Source organism: Poecilia reticulata, linkage group LG17, assembly GCF_000633615.1.
Source record: "Poecilia reticulata strain Guanapo linkage group LG17, Guppy_female_1.0+MT, whole genome shotgun sequence".
NCBI classification, from domain to species: Eukaryota; Metazoa; Chordata; class Actinopteri; order Cyprinodontiformes; family Poeciliidae; genus Poecilia; species Poecilia reticulata.
In genome coordinates, this window is record NC_024347.1 from 17,987,815 (window position 1) to 18,002,669 (window position 14,855).

The window sequence follows — 14,855 nt, forward strand, 5'->3', positions numbered from 1 at the left end:
GATCGGGACACTTAATGATATTAGCAATTAGGTAATCCATTCAGCAAGCACTTTTACTTTTAATACTTAAGTATTTTTAAAAGCCAGTACTTTTTTACTTTTACTTAAGTACAAATGCTAATGTGGTAGTTTTACTTTTACTTGAGTACATTTTTGTCTGTGTATTTGTACTTTTACTTAAGTACATTTTTTGAGTACTTTCTCCACCACTGTTGATTTACAATTTTGACTTCCAACGATTCACTTCCTGCTAATCAGCCCCCTGGTGGTTGAAGAAAAATCCACATAAAAGCCGCACCGGGATATAAGCAGCATGGTTCAAAGCGTGGGAAAAAAGTAGCGACTTATAGTTTGAAAATTACAGTAATCATTAGTTGTTCTAAATTGTATAACTATCTGGCATATTTTCTCACATTTCATATAAGAAAATCCATGCTTGCATACACAAAACAAAATTGGTTAAAAATGTAAACAATAAAAATAACAGTCAAGATATTGTGATCTGTTTTCTTCTCCCACCTGTTATTTGACTGCTAAGAGATTCTATCTACTAATACAAAAACCCGACACCATACATTTTTAAAACTGGTCGTTATATGCAACCCAGTGACCTGCATTTTCCCATCACTCATATTACCAAAAAGCCTGACACAAGCAGCAAGTGAAAGCTGATTCGTCAGCAACTCTTGCTTTCACATACCTGTTTTGGTACRTTTTGATTACCTTGTTATTCTAATAGGCAATCTAAMATCTGACTAAAATCCAAACTGGTCATTTATTTACATAGATGTTAAAGCAAACAGTCCGGAGGGAAATTAGATGGTCACATCATCACACAACGGATTGTTTTTTCATTTATAAAAATGCTAATAAATAACTAAATAAACAAAATTAAATTAGACCAAATAAAAAACAAACATGAAATTCATTTTCAACTTAAACATATTTTTGCGAAGGCAGTGCTAAAAAGTTTAAAAGAGGTTGAAAGTCACAAGCTCATGAAACTGGATAATGGAAGAGGCTGATGCCCACAAGCATTATCGCCAACAGCTAGATGAGGTTTTTCATGGAGGCTCAATTAGGAAGAGACCCACTCATTTCAGCTCAAGAGAATCAACATGCTCCAGGCATTAAAAGCTGGCTTTGAATACTTATTTTTGCAGCAGTAAGTGCACATGCCCTCAGAAAAGAACACAAGCCAGCATAAAGCCAAATGCTCCGATTTACGCAGCCTCAAAGCCCCGTCACGTCATTTTGTTTTACATTTAAAAATACATTTAAAAATGCATGAGATATGGAAAATAATTAAATGGAAAAATAATTGTATGAATGAAGAGATTTGATGCGTGCATGACTGTGCTRTTYGTCAAAACTGGAGGTGAACAGCGGGGGTGGGGGGTTCAGTCATAAGTACAAAAGAACAAAAAGAAGGCTTATGTAAGATACTGATGGCTCTTTTAGTTTATTCACAACTACATTTTTATTACCTGGGGAGATATAAAGTCAGGGTGTTCAAGATCCTGTTGAAAGTTTGCTGTCACATCAATCACGGGTGATTTCTTGGGAGAAACTGAATGGCTTCGCCTCCCTCCAAGGCTAAAATAAAAGTGCTTGTTCATATTAGAACAAAAACCATCAGTGCTTCTCTGTAATGTCACAAAGGAAGGTGAAAATTATTCTGCCTGCATTAAAGAACCTCCTTTAAAAAATAACGCAGACTATAATGAATCACAAAAAACCCAAAGGCTTAAAAGTCAGGTAGAAAAAACTTTGATCTTGTCTTTTTTTTTACTTATTCTTCTATGTTAAATGACATTTATCCCTGAGCTGTCTTGGTATGGCAAAATMTTTCATCTTTAATGTGATTAAGGGGCAAGAGAGGAGATATGAATAAAGAATTATATCTCAGAGTGCAATTACAAAGTGACAGTAATCCAATTTTCTGTCACCAGGTACACAGAAAAAAAAAAAACTAAACTAAAAAAAACATCAGTTGTTCATGGTAGACAGCAGAGCAGAATAACATAAAAATAAATGGTGAATCCCAAATAACCATAGTGATGATACAAGTTGTCCTACCACTTAGCATAACAACCTATCAAAAGAGGATGAAACGAAAAGGTGGCTGGCAAAATTAGTAACAAAGTTCCAAATTACTACATTTCRCACAAAAGGCTAAATGCTTCTTCCACACCCCCCACCAGCCACTTCATGGCAAATTTGAGTTGCTATAATCTGGAAAGAGTTTCAGACAGCCTAAGGTAAGAACAACTGATAAAAGAACCATTTTATTACTTTATTTGGAAAAATTCAAAATTTGATGTGGGACAAAAATAAGGTAATACGACATGAGAAATGATCACACCTTTTATATCACTGTTGAGTTTCTTAAACATGAACATGTTTTAATCATGATTGACGGAAACTTTTTTTTCCCCTCATGCTTCTCCATCTATCACTGACCATCTTTTAAAGACAAAAACTTAAGCAGCCAGCAAGATTTTCCCATCTGGTAACTTTGCTTAGATCACCAATTTGATGCCCGCGTTCAGTCAAGCATCAGCGGTGCCTTATGTTTCTTTTTATAATCATCACATTTAGACACGTTGTTAACTGTTTAGTCAAGCTTGCAGAATATATCACATAGCACTGAAGTTTCTAATAAGGCCACACTTACAAACATGTTGTATGAAGAGCTTCATTTTATGCTAATTTTAATTGGCAACAGTGCCTGTCGTCTACATGCTAACTTTCTCATTTTTTACTGAAATTTTAAATGCAATGAATAACATTACATTTCTATTTTGCTACATTATAAAATTTATATGCCTCATTGCAGTCTCACGGGAGTCACAGATGGTTTGCGAGTCATTTGTTAAATACAGGCTTGGTTTTGTTATTCATGCTCGGTTAGATTTGCATATGTAAAAGTCACATACCGTGATGCTTCTACACCTTTTACTCTGAAAAAATATTCCAGGTACAGCCCACAGACTATCCCTAAAGAGACAAACGGCAAGGCCTTCAAAGTTCCAAATAAATTCATAATTTATGCATGAACCTTGCATATTTCTGAAAATTCTGTTTTTTATGTTTATATTTAGCAAACAATGTAGCTGAAAGTAATTATAGTATAAAGCATAATCTGGTGGTGCAGGGGCAAAGCACAACCCATGTACCAAGGCCTTAGTCCTCATGCTGGTGGTCACGGGTTCAATTCCCGGCCTGGCAACATTTGCTGCATGTCTTCCTCCTCTCTCATAACTTTCTTTCCTCTCAAACTACTTTCAAATAAAGGCCACTAGAGCCAACAAAACCTAAAAAAAAAATACTAATCTGGAATACTGCTTCATATTGAGCTTTTTACTCATACTTTCTGTGCTGGAACATGTCGCTGAAAGTCAAACTGTGGTTCCATTTAGATAGAATATCACAGAAATAGACATAACTTTATAGGATTAGTTATTATGAGAAATAATTTGATTTAAAATAAATCATAAAATAAACACAAAATAGCAAAAATGTAGATGGCACACTCAACCGTAATCTGAACACTTGTCACTAGTCACTGACGTCTGAGCAGCTGACTTTCTGCTAACCTTATTTTAAGTTTTTATTTGTGGAACATCTTTTTGACATTTTAAATTATATTTGGTTTTCACATTTTCTAATGTTCAAGGAGTGGTGCTCTTTTCCAAGCAAATGGAGACAGAGGTGATGCAAATGCTCGGTAATGAGTCCATATGATGCACTAGCATATTTTTATAAGTTCAATTATACAGCATTTCCAAAAGAAATATCACAAATATCCAGAATTTAAAAGTTCAAAGAAAGATTAAAGCTTTTTGAAAGAGTATGCCTTTCTGTCTCAAAAGGCCATGCATTCAAAATCCAATAAATTTTTTGTCACATCATCACTATTCAAGTTTTGCAGCCGACTTTGAGACTTGTTACTGTTTTGGAGACGTTTGGATCAAGACATCTGATCGTGTTTCTTGAGATTTGCTTTGCCTGTTCCCTTCAACAGCTTCACAGTTGCATGGCAACCAGAACAACAGTTTAAGTCCCTTGAGAAATCAGTGGATGCTATGCAAAGGTGCACATAAAGTACATAGAGATGAGGATAGAAAGATTTATTTAGACAAGAGAGAACTGCGGAAAAGAGGAAAAGTTGCTTCTTTGTTCCGTCTTCAGGGCCTCAATCAGATCACTGGACGATCTGCGAATTAATCTCAGTGCATCTCGGTATGTTTCACAGACGCATGTCTACAGAAACCATCCAACATTCTCTGGTCTTAATTAAGAGTTTTGTGTAAATGAAAATAAAAGCAAGTAAAGTGCAAGTAAAGCAAGTAAGGGAAAGTTTGTCACTTTTGTTATGAAATGTATATCAAAAATGGATATGTTTTGATATAAAAGTTTAACATAATTAAATAGAAGTGGCCAGTAGAACCCTGAGATGTTTGATTTATTTGAAATATAGCAAATTCTTCAAAACTCAGAATTTGTTCAGTTCCTCAAAACATTCAAGAGCCATATCTTTTTGGCGGAAGATGGTTTCATTGTCATTTTGAGGAATAGACAGCACTCAGTATGGGCATCCTGACTGGTCTGCATCTCTGTAGACCCAACCTCCTCCAACTTCAATACAACTTGTGTTTTGTTATATTTCTCTACCAGAATCAGCAAAGTTTTTCAGCAGTATGAACTACAGTACCTTTTAATATTAATGAACCGCCAAGGCTTCGGTGCATCGGTGAAGTTTGGCCGCTCATGATCCTGCAGTCAACTCACCACCTTTCACCACTTTTGAGAAATACTGACCACTGCAGATGGAAACATCTCCATCCTACTGATTTTGTTGGATGAGCTGATCTGGTCGCATTCGTCAGACTTGCTCACATTTTTTTATCCTGGCTCATTTTCTCTTTATCTGGCGCATCAACTTTGTGGTGTGGACACAATGTTCACTCCCACTAACAGGTGTCATGAGGGCCAAGTAAGTGTTATTCATTTCACCTGTTAACCGTAAGTACTGCACAATAGAAGAGAAAATGGCATGAGAATTTCAACGTTTCTTTTTTCTTTTACAACTAGCAGTATAAACAAAGGCAGACCCTGAATTCATCTCTTCCCACACACACACAGAGAGAGACCTCTTGATCATAGACTTTTCGTGTGTAGGTGTGTGTATCTTTGTTTAGGCAGCGTGGGGCCCACAGGAGATTAACATCCCAGTTGGATTACAGAAGAGAAACACACTGGAATGCTTCATTAACTCTCATTCTTACATTGTGCTGCTTTCATTCCATGGCTGCAAGGCTTTTTAAGACTGCTGCCTTCTGATTAAGTGTTCGCTGTCTGCCCAGTAGACATATGTCTCAATCTGTGTACATGGTCTTTCTCCTACTTGGGTCCCTCTCGGGACTCTGCGAGAATGGATAAATCAGCCTCGGGAGCAATTGACTGTCACTATCCCTTTACGAGACTCACGATTAGGACAACGAAAGTGCTCATGAGGCAAGCTCCACTAAGGTCCTGCTGCAGCGGTGTCGCCGCAAGTATATCCCCAGCTGCCGAGATGCAGTTGCTGAGAGAGGCACTGTGATCATGAGCAGTCAGCGCAAAAGACGGCATCAAGTGCTGCTTGTGGTTTAAGATGCTGCAGGCTGATGTCGATCCCCGGCCTGGATGGTTACCAGAGGGCACAAAACCTCCATCTGCTGAAATGTTGTCTCTCCTCAGCAGCTTTGCACTCGGCAAAGAGGAGGAGGATTTTCTGCAGAACTCGCACTTTTGCTTCCTCAGGATTTTAGTCACCTTTCTCTGGAAAAAAAAAAAAAAAAATCACCTTTGGTCCATCCTGGTCTTGTCCTTTATATCATATATATATATATTTGCCACTCTCATTTTTCATTATCTGTTCTTGTCATTTTCACCATCTCTTCTTATCTTTTTGACAAGGTTTTCATTTTCTTTCTTTGACAGAGGATTGTCTTGATCCCCGTCTCTAAAGTCTTTTTGTCACTTTGCACAGTAAATCTGTTCACTCAGAGACGCTGATTTTTAAGCTCAGAGTCATCCACTGTGGAGGGTGGGCAAAAAAAAAGTATTTTGTCTTTTCCACATCTAGTTACAGTATCCCTTTTCTTTCTTCAGCAGAGGCCTTGTTATCCCCTTCTTCCTTGCCCTATGAAGGAAAARCCCTAACCTTCATTTGCACAGGTTAATGAGCAGCCACCTCAGCATGAACGTAAAACCAATACCAAGCCTTCTTGCAGGGGTGATTGCTCACACTCTTTCTCTCTCTCTCATTCACATCTCACATGCCCCTTTATTCCTTCTCCATCCCCGCATCTCAGTTTCTTTCTCTCAATCTCTTTCTACCCTCTGCACCTTGTAAATTGGACTCTGGCAACATTACGATGCCTTTCTCATTATTCTCATCACTCTGGCCAAATTGCCTTGTCTTTCAGGACCATTGGGCTCTGTTCATTGGCTGCTCCCTCAACCTGAGGGCTGTATAAGTCTTTGTTTCCCTCCATCTTTGGGCTATTGCTGCACAAAGAAAGGACCAAAAAATGGATTCAGTTTAACAGCATAAGGCGAAACCTATGGTCACTGACAACCAGACACCATTTCACACTCTTCTCTCTGATCCATCTACTTATGAAAATGGAAACAAACACATATGAGAAGATCTGAAGTAACCTGTTAGACAAAACTGAAATTAGAATATGGTGATATCTGCATTTATTTTTCAGTATTTAGTGACTGCTATTGAGGAAAATGGATGAAAAGACGAAATCCTACCTAGAAGCTCATATAGAAAGATAATAGTCCAAGATAAATATATATCCTCTGCAACACCCACAAAAATATAATATTTAAGAAAGAATCAATCGATCAAGTGTATGATCAGCTGATTGGTGATGTAAAAGAGCACAAGTTACATTGATTACAGCCATTAGATGCATGTTGTGGACATATTTAACATCTTCTAAAGGTCAGGTGATGACTGCCCACCATCCAGTCATCAGTAGATAAAAAAACAGAACAGATAACAGATTGGATGCTCACATGTGCAGAAGAAATTAAAGCATCTTAAACCATAAATAACTTTTAATATTTCACTCTAGAATATTTTGTTAATGGAGAAATTGGAAGGCAGTAAGAATCAGGATCCACTCAGGTTGATGAGATGGCAAAGGATAGTTAACTGTTGGGTGAAAACCTTTGAATTAACTCAAACCTAGAAGCAGACACATCAACACAAAATCCTCCAAGGTCCTTATAAAAAAAAAAAGAATTTTATGATACTTAAAACAAAAACATTGTCACTGTAACTATATCGACCTTGTGAGAATCAAATTTATAATCACTGCACAAAACAGAATACTTATTTAAAAGTTTAACACAATCATGAATAATAATCAAAGGTACAAAAGCAATCACAAAATGGTTTAACTATCCAGTTTTCTCATTTACAAAAAAAATCTGTCTGAATAACATGAATTTTAACAGCACTACTCATCAGACTCAAGGTCTCAGCTCTGCTCACACTGCATGATAACATTAGCATTCTCTTTTCTACTTGAAATGGAGATTATTGCATGTAAGGAGAAAATAAAGGGTTAAAAAATGTCACATCTATGAGGGTTGTACAATACAACACAAGGCAGATACACAATGCTGTAGGGGATTACAAAAATTACTATCAGTTTTTTAAGAACATCCTTCGCATTAATCCTGAGGTAGTTTGTAGTGGTAGGTACCAGTTTCCTTCTTTTCTCCATTTGTCTTATTTTTAGGAACCTGTGTAGTAATTAGAATCAACCAAGAAGCACGTGAAATCTTTATCAACCTTAAGTTAGTCAGAGGAATTTATAAGAGATGCTGATTTTTCTACTATACCTTATGTGAGAAATTTCCTTAGAAATGTTACTCTTTTTTTATTTTCTGCATTCAAACCTGCGTACAATCAAATAGTGCGTAACTTTTGCCACCATTTGTAGAGCTCTGCCAATTTTCTCCAGCTTCACCCAGTTCTCTTCCCCTATATCTTTTTGTTCAGGCATGACCTTAAAAAAAATACATCAAAAACCTTCTCTCTGTCACCTTGTGAGCTGTTGTGTGTTGGTCCCTCTCCAAATCTTTCTCATGAGCCTCTCCTTTCATCTTCCACTTTCAAAGGCTTTTGTCTCTTGTGAGACTAAAATGACAACACATTCTCCAGTATCTTTCATATGCAATAAATGGGGAAGGAAGAAATACATAATCCTTATTCCACCTTTGGTATCTGCCGTCTGTCTGTCGCCTCTCTTTATGCGATTTAAAAGGCGAGCTGAAGTGACACAGAAATGCTATGACAATCAAATACCATAAGCTGTTCACTGATGATAAAGAAACTACAAGGGATCAAACCATTGACATGTGCTTGTGTTAAGGCTGTCGAAACGATACCAGGAAAGCAAGTGAAGAAGTGCTCCCTGGACTCAGCAGTAATTGTATTTAATTACCAAACAAACAACTCAATGGCAAAAAAAAAAAAACAAGAACAGAAAACAGGGTTACTTTGAAGCGCAAGTAGTGATGTTTTATTTTATGACTATTGACAGAAAGTACCAGTGATTCCTTTCTCCTTGAATAACATTTCTAAAACTACTGTTTAGTTGGAAACCGATAACTACAAAATATTAAATTTTTGTTCATTTGTAAATGTCCTTCGGAAAACTGAAAAAAGTCGATCGACTTGAGATGCACTCAAAATGTTACATTTGCGCTGGAGAACATATTCACCAAACACACCTGTATAGATCTTAGTCGATTCATCTTTATTAAGGTGTATTCCTTTGGTCAGACTCTGGAGGACAACAAACTTGGAAGTCCTACTAACGTCTTTTCTGTTGTGCACATTTGTGCTTTTACTACAACTGCAATACCGTTTCAAATGTCAAGAGCATATCATACCATGCTTGTTTTGCAGTGGAATTTCTAATTTTGGAAACACACGCTGTGAGCTGAATGAGAAAGATGCTCTGCGTGCCCTTACCCGCATCACGCTGGCAACGGCATCAATAAGCAGGAAACAGATCAGATTTCAGTAAAACCAATACATGCTGCACTAGCGTAAGCAACACTGGAGGGCTCGTTTTCACTAAGATGCCCCGAAAACGGTGGCATGTGAAGTCCAAAAAGGCTGATTTTCTGTGGTTGGTTTGGATCGAGGCCAGTCTGAACTGCACCATTTGGTGTGGTTGTTTGGTCTGCACCAGGTTTCACTTGAGTGTATTCACACACTAGAGCAATGATCTTCACACACAAGCAAATCACATCAATAAAAATAAAAAAAAGGTAAAGTTTGCTTTTGGTTTCACTTTGGTTTTTGATAAAAGAAAAAAAACTCTACATCTGAAACTCTTAATCTGTGAAGCATTTTATCCCCCCATGTAATAAATGTACTGAGTTCCTTGAAATTAAGTTGTGTTAACCGTGTTGTGTTAACACTTTTACTTCCCAATAAACATACACTATTAGCATGTTATGCTTTAGGGTGGATCTGACCTATAACTGTCAAAGCAGTTTGCTCTTACACCAGCTGGCCTTTGCGCATTACTTTACTGGCAGCCATGAAATGAGTGCGTCGCTTGTAAATATTGTTCATTACCTTTAAGGGATTTGTTGGACGAGTGCCCAGTTACACATGAACATTTTAAGCTTTTATGAGTTAAGGCTTGAGACACAAAGGCAGCCCTGCTTTGGACATCTTGAAATCTTCAGAACCCGGAGACTTTATGATCAAGTGAGACTGATCATGGCAAAACAAATATTTATGAAAAATAGACAAATACATTGTGCTATATCTGTATTTATTTATTGTAACATACTTTTACGAATAGGACATTTAGAAATAGAATACGAGAGAGTAATTTACAGGAAGTTTAAAAAAACCCTGTGAAAACTGGCGATGGAAATGATCTTGTACCGGATTTGTAGAGAAACATTACTGCTTGAATCATTCAAGCAGTAATGTTTTAAGGAAATATCAGGTACTTAAGAAAAAGGACGAGCCAGTTAAGACATCCTCTATTGATCGCGCTAACTTTAGGTCAAATGGAAAACCTTTAGACGCTGGGAAATGGGAGGTCAGACCGAAGGCGTTATCTTTGCTACATCTCTGTTCCAGGACATCTGATTTTGATGCTATCAGTTCCAAGAATAGCCTGGTCAGGAGATGATACAAAAGGTCCTCTTCATTAGGAGAGAGCCTGCCACAGTGAAAGACAGCTCTGACTGTTTTCCACTGCAGAGATGTAACAGAGAGAGAAAAAAAAGCAGAAATATAATAAAATCCAACCGCTGCTAAGGCTGCAGCTATAAATAAAACGAAGGTCCCTTAAAGAATAGTTGTTTCCAATCATGTTTTAGTGCTCTTTCTGCCACAGTAATACTGTCATGCATTGTTTGCATCATGCTTTACAATTCTGTGTACAATGTGTGGCTAATCCTTTGCAAGACAAAGTGTTACACATAATTCTAAACAAAAGAAAAAACAAAAAAAAAACAAATCCTTCACCTCACAGACAAACAGAAATATTTGGCTGCTTCCAGCAGATCTCGAAACTATTTAGATTTAAGGACAGTAAAGTTTATCCGTCTATATTTTGGAGACTTATTTTCCGTAGCACTGCTTTATTCTGTTTTTCCATCCGACACGAGTCAAATCGCTGGGACATGAGCCACATAATCACGTCGGCCACAGTATTATTTCCACAACACAACATCTAAAAACTATGCTTAGCAGTGATGCATGTTTGCATAATCTTTCCAAATATTTGTTCAAATTGAATTAATAGTACCAATAAAAAGTGCAAACATGTAGTCAAATACAGCTGACATGACGGCGCAGTTGTGTATTTTTGTGCTGCAGTTTTAGATGTCTACCATCCCCTGATCCTGCTGCAATAATCAGCACCGACACAGGCAAGCAGACTATAATCCCCATTGATTAGAAACCTAAGATCAAAGGCTTCCACTGCTGTCGCTCTCACCTCTTCTCTCAGTTAGGCGCAGACTTGTCTCTTTCCATAGTCTCTTTCCATAGTCTCCCTCTCTCCATCTGTGTTGGTCTTTGCTCACTTTTCGAAAACGAGTTTATAAATAACCTTTAAATAAAAAAACCCAACTGAACTGTTTAAAGAAAAAACACATTTGACAAGGTGGTCATTTTTTCCACAAATGTTTTTGGGGGGTTTTAACAGAGTATAATAGAAATATCCTTTCTTGCCCCTCAGTGGGTTAAATTCAGGAGTACCAGAAGCAAAGTGAGAGACAAATTTAAGCCATTAGTCTAATGATGTACTTGCAACAAGCTGATCCAGGAGAACACTCGTATGTTTTGCGCTGTCATGGAAGAAAGAGTGTACATGTCGATACCATCTAAAGTACTCTACACCAAATCAATGCAAGAATGGCTGGTAATGATGACGGGCAAGAGCTTGAATATTTCATTCGCTTGTACTTAATCAGTTGTGTGAAAATTTTTCACATTCTCCTTTAGTTACAGGTATAAGTAAGCAGTAAACATATGACAAGTTCAAAGGTGTGCAATTACTGTGGTTTTCAGCCAACTGTGACATTAAATAAATGCAATTAAGTACGCCACAAGATATTTAATACATTACACAATAAATAAACAAGTGCCATCTGGTGTTCAAACAGTGTGAGTGTGAGGTTATTTTTAGACTAGGGCAGGGAATTATGTACTGATTTTTAATTTAAAATGGTTCAGTACAAATTCATTTCACACAGCCAAGATACTTTTGTAGACAGTTTTGCAGTTAAAGGAAGCTTTTTGTTTGATGTATGACCCACAATTCAGAGCTTCAGAGCATTGTAACCTGTAAGGCATGGTTGATTTAAGGTATTTAAAAAAAAAAAAATTACAATTTTTACATTTAAAATAAGTGAAAATATAATGTATCTGCTTTTAACTAGATCAATTTATTTAAAATTAAATCAAAATCTACTGATAATCAGAAACAGAAAACAACATTCACTTAATTGTGGAAGACTAACGGATTTAAGAYGAGGATTTATTCTGTTAGTGGATTGTTTCCGTCTGTTAATCAAACAAGAGGAGCAAGAAAACAGTTTAACCAGAAGAAAGGCTGACACTGATTCAACAGCTATTTTGTTTTCTGTCCTTCCTCTTGACTCACCATTATCTTTAATTACCATCCCTCACTCTGCTGCTATTGACAACCTCTAATTATTCCATTACAACAGCGGAGAAGTTTATTCCCTAAACTGTTAACCTGCTTTACTGTCATTTATATCTCCAGAAAACAAATCTCTAATCAAATCAGAAGTCAAATTAAAATGTGATTACTGTTTTCTAGCCTTTTAAGTTAAAGATCAAAACACTCAAACTGTGCTTGGTTTCTATAAAAAAAAACGACAAAAAAACCAACTTATTTTACAGACACAGAAATAAATCTAAAACTTCTAGTGAAAACGCCTCTATCTGATGAATGTGCCAGTTTAATAGGAACGGTTTACAGAAGCTTCGATGCCACAAAACTGTTAGATCAGCACTACAGAGAGGCAAACAAACTTTAAATAAACCTTAAAGAGGTTTCTAAAGTGGACCATTTTTCTATAAAATGTGCAACATGCCAGTAAAACAAATCATTGCACTCTGGTATTAGCCACTGAGCTATAAATTAAATTACTACATTAAACAGAGAGGTGATTAATATTCTCATGGCAATGCCATTTGTCCTGTCTGACTGTATGATAAACAGTCAGAGGCTCTACACCATAGGCATCTGATGTTAATCCTCTTAATAGAAAAAAAATAACATATTTAATCTCATTATCCATAAAATTACTAATAAAAAAAACACATGCTTTGAACTTTCGTGCCWGGGACTCCTGATAATCTCTGATTAGAACTTGAAATCTGTTTGAATGATCTCTCTCATCCAGCATGCAATCATAACAGGTTTCAGTTCTATTTTGTCAGATCCATGAGCTGAAAATTTAATTAACAGATTAAGATTACCAAGCTGCTTCACCCATGAGTAATTAAGAAAGGTAATGAAACACACTCCCAGTGCAGAAAGAGCAAATGAAACACAGTGATTGATTTCTACAAGTAGTATCATGTGACAAGCGAAAACAGCTCAGAGATTTCTTTAACGAGGGAGTCGGCTAACTATGCTAAAACAAGTTAGCTAACTCTCCTGAAAATTAGCATAAATCATTAACCCTAAAGCAGCTGCTGTTGGGATTCTGCAGATTCTTTAAGTAGGTGGAGTTTTAATTGTTTGTCACAAAATAATGTGGGCTGAGGATGTAGGCTTTCTTTATTCGTCAGTCACAAATAAGGAAAGCCTTTATGTATAACCCTACACCCCCATCTGCCTTCTCGTTTTGTTCAACCACCTAAACAAAATTAAAAATATGCATACAATCCAGAATGTATGTAATGAAACCAGATATGCAAGTCATAAAAAGACATTCTCACTGTATGACATTAAATAGGGTTAAACCTTTTTTTTTTGTTTTAGGTCAGGCAAAAGTAACAATATATTTCTTTTTTGTTAATAAAACAATGAGAAATGTTTTTGTATCATTTTTACAGGAGCATAGATGCCCCCTTTTGTCTCCTTCTAAACCGACAATTGARTATTCTGYGTTATAGTTAAGGAATTTCAAACACCAAGAGAGAGAAAAAGAGTGATTGAATTTSTGATCAGAATGATAACTGGTTTATTATCTGTGATCAGTAACAAATGGAGAGGAAGTAGTGAGAAAGTGACTCTCTCTTTGGCATTTCTCTCCAAGTGTTTTTTTTAGGAGCGCGTGTAATAATCGAAATAAACTAGTCACAAATGCAAAATCTGATATTCATTCTGTATTGTAGATTCTTATTTGGTCAAACAAAASGGTTGCTACTCACAGCCGCTAAAAAACTGTTGTGCAGAAACGTTTTAGTTGCCTCGTCCTCAATGACTGTGAAAGTGGGTCCTTCTAAAACACTGTTATCAAGTCACATAAGAGAAGTAATAAAGTAATTTGAGACTGAAGGGGATAAAAGCAAGATTTAATTTTAAAAAAATCATTCTTCATTAAAGGATTTAGCTGGGAAAATAAAATTCTCCTGTACCAGGGGAACTGCTGGATTGGTTTTGAGGGTTTTCTGATGTTAAAATGAAGGTGACATGGTCTAGAGATTTTCACACAACAGTGCTTTAAACACTTCACCCCATTAGGGAATTTATTTCCCCCTCACCCCCCATTTGATTCAATAAATATATATTTTGTAAGTGTGCTTAATAACAATCTAATATATCCAAATCAGCAATATTATGTGTGTATGGTCTTATACATGTTAAGGACCAGTTTCATAACACATATTATATTGTGGGGACCCACTGCTCCTATTGGGGTTACAGGTTGGGTCTAGCACTAAAAGAGACCGACCCTGCTACTGTGTGTATACATGTAGGTGTGTGTATGTGTGCAAAATACCTTTATTTCGGTAGGAACCTTGTTATCTTGTGACTAAGATCCTTCTGTGACTGCACCTTTCCAAGACAAAGGGATATTACATTAGAACCATAGGAATTATACATTTGTACTGCTCTCTGCCTGATTTAAAAGTAAAACACATAATATAAATGATGTGAATTTAAATATTAAGGTTAAGGTTACAATACAAGCTCTGCCTCCATACTATGAGGGGCCGTTTAGGACAAAATCTATGTTTTGTCTCTCACACACTACAAGAAACTCACGCACACTCCAAAAAAACATCACGCACACTCTAAAAAACATCACGCACACTC

The 14,855-nt window shown here is 36.7% G+C and overlaps 1 protein-coding gene across 1 annotated transcript in view; it reads right to left on the bottom strand.

Annotated features, from left to right (window-relative positions):
- The window catches only part of tnr (tenascin R (restrictin, janusin)), a 170,276-nt gene that overhangs the window by 84,223 nt on the left and 71,198 nt on the right, over positions 1-14,855 (bottom strand). The window contains exon 3 of the mRNA XM_017309882.1: positions 14,539-14,594. The gene's annotated coding sequence lies outside the window, so the exon portion shown is untranslated. The remainder of the gene's footprint in view (positions 1-14,538; positions 14,595-14,855) is intronic.